Source organism: Pelodiscus sinensis, unplaced genomic scaffold (genome assembly GCF_049634645.1).
Source record: "Pelodiscus sinensis isolate JC-2024 unplaced genomic scaffold, ASM4963464v1 ctg97, whole genome shotgun sequence".
NCBI classification, from domain to species: Eukaryota; Metazoa; Chordata; order Testudines; family Trionychidae; genus Pelodiscus; species Pelodiscus sinensis.
The window spans coordinates 68,568-75,271 of NW_027465982.1; positions in this window are offsets into that span (position 1 = coordinate 68,568).

The window sequence follows — 6,704 nt, forward strand, 5'->3', positions numbered from 1 at the left end:
CAATCCACCGTTACTTCTCGTGGAATGAGGTGTACTGGTAGTTCGGATTGGAGAGCCTAATTCGAACTACCTACTCTGTGCCGTGTGTAGCTGCGGGCATGGAGTCTGCACTAACAGGGATTTAAAAATGGCGGCGCCCGGGAAGATGCAAATGAAGCCTGGGATATTTAAATCCCGGGCTTCATTTGCAACTTCGAATGCCTACATTAGCCACCTAGTTCGAACTAGGGTGGCTGTATAGACAGACCCAAATATCTCCAGAGATTCCCCAACCGCCCCCGGCAATTTATTCCAGGGTTTAACCACCCTGACAGGCAGGAAGTTTTTCCAAATGTCCAACCTAAACCTCCCTTGCTATAGTTCAAGCCCATTGCTCCTTGTCCTATCCTCAGAGGCCAAGGGGAACAAGTTTTCTCCCTCCTCCTTGTGACACCCTTTTAGATACTTGAAAACTGCTCTCATGACCCCTCAGTCTGCTCTTTTCTAAACTAAACAAGCCCAATTCCTTCCGCCTTCCCTCCTCGCTCCTGGTCTCTCGACCTTTCATCATTCTTGTTGCTCTTCTCTGGACCTTCTCCAAATCTTTCTTGAAATGTGGTGCCCAGAACTGGACACAAGACTCCAGCCGAGGCCTGACCAGCGCAGAGCAGAGCGGAGCGGAGGAATGGCGTCTCGTGTCTTGCTCACCACACTCCTGTTCATGCAGCCCAGAACCCTGTTGGCTTGTTTTGCAACAGCGTGACACTGGTGACTCATACTTAGCCTGTGGTCACTCTGACCCCTCGATCCCCTTCTGCAGGACTCCTGCCTAGACGGTCGCTTCCCGTTCACACCAGTCCTGGGATAGCGTGGGAACTGCTTCGAGTCCCTGCCCGGGAGCATCCCAGGAGCTGTGAAGTCAGAGGCAGGGGCGGCGAGTTCTAGGGGCTCGTGGTGCCCATGCTCCAGCAATATTCAGAGCCGGGGCCCTGCTCCACCAATATTTGGAGCTGGGTCTCTCCCCCGGCCCTGCCTGGAGCAGGCCCCAGCCCCCACCTGCTGGTCCCCCGTGTGTCCTCCCACCTCAGCCCCAGAGCATCCCCCCCCAGCCCCAGCCCATCCCTGCCATGCGCAGCTTTCAGCCTGGTGCGCACTGCCGGCTGCTGCTGCATGCGGGTGTTTACAGGTGAGCAGGAGACACCCAGGTGTGACGTGACATCACGTCCGGGACTTTAAAACTGCTCAGCGTGGCATTGCACCACACGGCCTAGCTCCAGGTTCAGAGTCCGGGGACTTCTGGGGCCTGAGCACAGACTCCAGCCCTGCAAAGTGGAAGGCAGAAGGGAGGGGAGGGGAAGGGGGAAAACAAGGGGGAAGGGGTGGGAGGAGGAGGGGGAAGAAGGGGGAAGAGAGGGGAAGGCACCAAGGGACAGCATGGGGGAGAGAGAAATGCCAGGGGGCCAAGTGCAGACAATGAGGAAAAGGGCAGGAGGGAGGTGTCAGTGGGAGGGGGACAGGGTGATGCTGGGAGAGGAGAGGGGAAGGGCATTGGGGGCTTGAGGGGGGAGGGGGAGGTGCTGGGAGAAGGCTTGAAAGGAGGGGTGGGCGTGAGAAATGTGGGGATGGAGCAAGTCATGTGAGGGCACAGAGGGGCAGGAGGGGAATGGGGGCAGAGGGTGGTGAGGGGGGGCATCAGGGAAAAAGAGGGCAAAGGGGGCAGGGGCAGTGAGGGAAGGGGGAGGCACCAGGAGGGTGCAGGGCTAAGGGAAGGTGCAGGTGCCAGGGGATTCTGGGGTGAAGCAGAAGGGCAGAGACCTGCAGGGGAGGGACCAGCACAGAGGAGAGAGGCAGGGCAGGTGTGTAGAGGGAGGTGTTAGAAGAGGGGATGAGGAGGGGTAGCTCACATGATCAGAGTGGGGCTACAGGAGGAGTGGGCACAGGGGGGAGAGAAGGGCTGGTGGAGGGGGGCAGGTCGCAGGAGGGCTGAGGGCAGTGAGAAGGGCAGGAGTCAGGACAGCAGAGGGTGAGGGGTTGGGGGGCAGCAGGCACCAGGGAAGTTGATGGAGCAAGGGGAGGAGACATGGCAGCAGAGAGAAAAGGTCGAGGTTTATAAGATATTTATTAATAACTTGGGGGCCACAGTGGCACGTCCAAACAAGCCACATGAACTCAGTACTGGTGCACAACACAAATCCATTCTGCTCAGGGGAGGAAACTCTCAGGCTATGTCTACACTGGTGGCTTCTTGTGCAAGAACATCGTGTGCAAGGGTTCTTGTGCAAGAACACGTCCACTCTGCCATGTGCGAGCTGTGCTTTTGCACAAGAGCATCCATGGCAGTGTGGACACTCTCTTGCACAAGAAAGCGCCGATGGCCATTTTAGCCAGAGGGGTTTCTTGTGCAAGAAATCCCTGCCGAGCCACCACACTGCCCTCTTGTGCAAGAGAGCTTACACCTGTTAGAAAAGAGCGTAGCTCTTGTGCAAGACGCCCTCTCATACCATGCCGGACTGTACATTTCCTTGTACAAGAGCAGACGGGCAGTGTGGCTGCTCTGTGGGTTCTTGCACAAGAATGACTGTACTTGCGCAAGAAGCCGCGAGTGTAGACAGAGCCTTGGAGGGACACTTCCCCCAGCTCTATGCCCCGAGTTACTGTCACACACGTTGGGTTAATGCAATTGCAGGACAGTTGCATGAGGGGGGTTTGGTGGGGGCCAAACGAATCCCTGTTGGTAGGAGGATGGTGGGAAAAGTCCTTCGAGAGGGGTCACATGACACCTTTTACTTCTGGCCATGTGTCCATCTTGCCCCGAGTGTGTTACCTCCAGAGGCCTGGTTAACGGGGCACCACCAGAAATTATACAAACCTGCCGTCCTTGGGAGGTGAGACCAGGGTGTCTGTCTGGACTGCCTGGCCCTGCCCCTTGCATCCTGGGCGTGTAGGGCTGGAAAGGCCCTTGCTTGGTCGGCGAGTCCAGTCCCTGCTGAGTGCTCTCTAGGCCCGTGGTGCCCAGCGCGCCTGGCACTAGCCACATGCAGCGATTGGCGGCTGAGAGTGGCTGGCTGGCTTGACTGCTGTGGCAAGTTTGCTAGACCGCCCTGCCAGGCGTGTGCCGAGCCAGCCCCTCACACGCTCTGCAACCTCCCGGCACTTTGCTCCAGGGCGTCACAGCCCCGAACATCAGGAAGTGTTTGCTCACGGCCAAGTCTCCTCTGTCGCAGTGAAGCCCGTTGCTTCACATCCTGCCCTCGGCGGCACGAGCAATTTATTGTCCTCCTTCCGGAGAGCCCGTTGCAAGACGGAGAGTCTTCTCAAGCCAGGCCAGGCATGTCTGGGGGGGCGCTTCGGCCCTCTTCGCACCCCGGGCCTGGCGCACACTGCGACGCTGTGCAGACAGCGCATGGCGCTATTGTTCCCCCGGCTACCCCGTTTCCATAACTCTGGCGCAAAGTGTCCGTCTCAGCTGCCAGCGGAAACACTCTCGCGCAGGCGCGGTCCGGGTGCCATGTATCGGCCAGGCAGCAGGAGTTCGGGAGCACCAGCGACACGCAGGCCGGCAGCACCACACTATTGCAAACAACGCAAACAGCATTCTGGGCGAAAGCCCTGCAGCACCGCGGAGACTGACACATCCAGAGAGTGTCGCGCGCTGGCCTGGCCAACGGAAGTGGCCTTTGCCCACCGGCGCTCACGACGCTGCCTGTGTGTTTTCGAGAGCCTGCAGCAGCAGGTGCCAGCCTTTAACCACAAGATCACGTGTTCGATGGAAGTGCAGTGCAAGATCCACCTCCCACCCAAACAGCCTGGCCCCACTTCCTTCCCGTCCCTTCTCAGGGGCCTCCCCCTGCTCGCTCCATCCCCTGTCCTCACTCACTCTCACCAGGCTGGGGTAGGGGTTGGGGTGCAGGCTCTGGTCTTGGGCCAAGGGGTTTGGAGTGTGGGAGGGGCTCCAGGCTTAGCCCAGGGCGGGGGATTGGGGTCCGGGAAGGGGTTTGGGTGCAGGGGGGCTCATGTCTGGGGCAGGAGGTTGGGTGCAGAAGGGGGTTCAGGGCTGGGACAGGGGTTCAGGCACCGTTTAACTGAGACGGCTTCCGGGTGGTGGAGCAGCGGGGTTAAGGCGGCTCAGTCCTGCCCTGGCCCTGTTCCGCTCCTGAAAGCAGCTGGCATGGACAGCAACGGCTCCATGGCGCCATGTGCTGCCCCCCATCCACAGGCACTGAGCCCACAGCTCTACTGGCCACGGTTCCCCACTACTGGTCAATGGGAGCTGCAGGAGCGGTGTCTGCAGGCCAGGGCAGCGTGTGGGGAACCCCTGCTCTGCCCGTCTCCGGGGCTGCAGGGACATGCCAGACACATCCAGGGGCAGCAGTGGCCATGGGGATAATTGCTCCAGTCACGCTAGGTTTGGCGTTTTAGAACTCACCACTCAGAGTGAAATGTGAGTGTGAGAGAGAAATGACAATGATGAACTGCACGGACCAGTCCAACACCAAACACAACCCACTGTGCAGGCAGTAACAGAAGTAACAACCACCCCCCACGTACGTGTTGTGTGGGGAGATGAGAGTGAAGGACCGTGTGTGAGAGAGAGAGAGAGAATGACAGAGACACACACAGGCTGTGTCTAGACTACATGCCTCTGTTGTCAGAGGCATGTAGATTAGACACATCGGCAAAGGCAAATGAAGCCGCGATTTAAATGATCACGGCTTCATTTACATTTACATGGCTGCCGCGCTGAGCCGACAAACAGCTGATCAGCGTGCTAGTCTGGACGCTCCCCTGCCGACATCAAAGCCCTTTGTCGGCAGCCCCGTTATTCCTCCTGGAATGAGGTTTACCTGGGTGGTTGACAAATGCCTTTGATGTCGACACCTGCGCGTCCAGACTACTGCGCTGAGCCGACAAACAGCTGATTGGCTCAGCGTGGCAGCCTTGTAAATTTAAATGAAGCAGTGATTATTTAAATCGCCGCTTCATTTTCCTATGCCTGGTAGCCTAATCTACATGCCTCTGGCGACAGAGGCATGTAGTCTAGACGTAGCCTGAAATTAGCCCCCCAGGGTAAGCAATGCGTCCACACTACCAAGCCCGTTATTCCGGAGTAATATTCCGGGCCGTGGAATTTGAACTCTGCACTCTGCGTTTCATAAGGAATAACACAATTCCCAGACTTGTATGTCCAAAATAATGTTGGTGCGGATGCTCCGGTGCCGCTAATTCCAACTAATTGACCCCCGGGAGGCGTCCCGCAGCTCCCCAGAACACTTCCCAGGGCTCTGAGTCCGAGGTAGCGCGCCCACGTTAATGCAGCCGGCCTAAGGCTGCCTTCGATGCTCCCCTGCAGTGAGGACACGGAACTCTGGGTTCGTCAAATCAGGTGCCCAGAAGTCGAACTTGGTCAATTCAAAATAATTCAAAATAATCACCTAGTGTAGACATGGCCTAAGGCTCTACAGGGCTGCTCCTTTTGGTAACTTTACCCTCTAACTGGCTACCCCTCTGAGATCGCTCTGGGCTGCATGGACAGGTGTGCGGTGAGCCAGACACGAGGAGTCATTCTTCTGCTCTGCTCTGTGCTGTGCTGATTCGGCCTCAGTCGGAGGGTTGTATCCAGTTCTGGGCGACACATTTCAAGAAAGATGTGGAGAAATTGGAGAGGGTCCAGAGAAGAGCGACAAGAATGCTGAAAGGGGTAGAGCAGTGGTTCCCAAGCTCTCTGGCATCATGCCCCCTTTTTGAGACCCCCCCCCCAAAATAGCAGCAAAACTTGTTGAGAAATAAAAAATAAACTGACGGGGGCCAAAAACCAGTCACAGCCCCTTTAATTCCCGGGACCAGGGTAAAAAAAAAAGGTGCCGGAACTCCAGGGGAAAAGTTGTTGACCCCCCCCCCCCCCCCCAAAGTTGCTCTTTTTAAAAGCAGAACAGGCACTGCCCTTTAAGGAGGCCATTTTGAAGTCTGCCCGGACGCTCCATCCTCCCCCCACCCCATCCAGCCTGAGCTGCGCATGTTCTGGCGGACGCCCCAGCCAGGAAGAACAGAAAATACCGGACATTTCACATGGTCGTTTCTGAAAATTTTTTTTACCGGACAGACAGGCTCTTTCTTGGGAGGGGATTGATGGGGGGGGGGGGGGGGCTGGGTCGTCTCATGCCCCCCCTAGAATTTCTTCACGCCCCCGTTTGGGAACCCAAGGTCTAGAGAACACGAGCTAGGAGGGAAGGCGGAAGGAACTGGGCTTGTTGAGTTTGGAAAGGAGCAGACTGAGGGGACACGAGAGCAGTTTTCAGGTATCTAAAAGGGGGTTCAAGGCCTCTGGCACCGCAGCGCTCTGGCCTCTGGTGCTACAAGCAGGGGGAGGCTCTGCCTTGCTCACAGATCCCCTCAGAGACCGGCCTGGGCCGGGGAGGCCTCCCTCCCGTGGGCAGCGCTGCAGGCCGGCACTGTGCTCCCCGGCCCCGCAGCCCAGCACTCCGGGACAGCAGTGTCCCACAGAAGGGGGAGCTGAGGCCTGCACCCTGCTGGGGGGGGTGCCAGGAGACGAGGCGACCCGGCCCCCCGGCGCCGTGCGAGGGACGCAGACTGGCAGGGCTCGGTGGGTGGCTGGGCTGGGCTGCAGGTAGAGACCCACCGGGGGCCGACCCGTGCTCAGGACCCCGCTGTCGCTGCAGCCCACAGGCCCGGCCCGGGAGCAGGGGCTGGGCCGGAGAGAGCAGCGC